The following is a 449-nucleotide window of genomic DNA, read 5'->3' on the forward strand; positions in this document are numbered from 1 at the left end:
GGCCAGAGAGGAAATTGGGGGTTTCCACAGCAACCTGCTCAGGGCACAAAGGCCCAACTGTCTAGGGGGAAGCGATGGAGGTGTCTCAGCACTCCCGTTTCAAGGGACGTGGTGGATGGCTAGAGTCTTTCTGAAGCCAAAGTACCTGCAAGAGCAGTTTTGTAGAGCAGGAGTTTAACTGGCTATCAGATCTACAACCAGGGAGGAACAGCGCTGGAGGAGGAGGAGGAAGTAGTTACGGCAGTCTTTAGCCTAGGTAAAAGGTAGGGCCTTTGCAGGTAGAAAAAGAGCTGCAAGAAAAGCATGGCACTCGCGTCCCTCATCTTACTAATACAGCCTGTGACACAGAAAGAATAACGACCAAGCTGGCAGAAAGAAGAAAGTCTTCTCTTGGGCATGTAGGACTGAGATGAAAAAGCAGGTGGGAGGGAAAAAAAAACCCAAACACA

The 449-nt window shown here is 49.9% G+C and overlaps 1 protein-coding gene across 1 annotated transcript in view; it reads right to left on the bottom strand.

Annotated features, from left to right (window-relative positions):
- Window positions 1–449, bottom strand: part of EIF3L (eukaryotic translation initiation factor 3 subunit L) — a 167,478-nt gene that overhangs the window by 124,860 nt on the left and 42,169 nt on the right. The gene's annotated exons all lie outside the window — the stretch shown is intronic.

This window comes from Balearica regulorum, chromosome 1, assembly GCF_011004875.1.
Source record: "Balearica regulorum gibbericeps isolate bBalReg1 chromosome 1, bBalReg1.pri, whole genome shotgun sequence".
NCBI lineage: Eukaryota > Metazoa > Chordata > Aves > Gruiformes > Gruidae > Balearica > Balearica regulorum.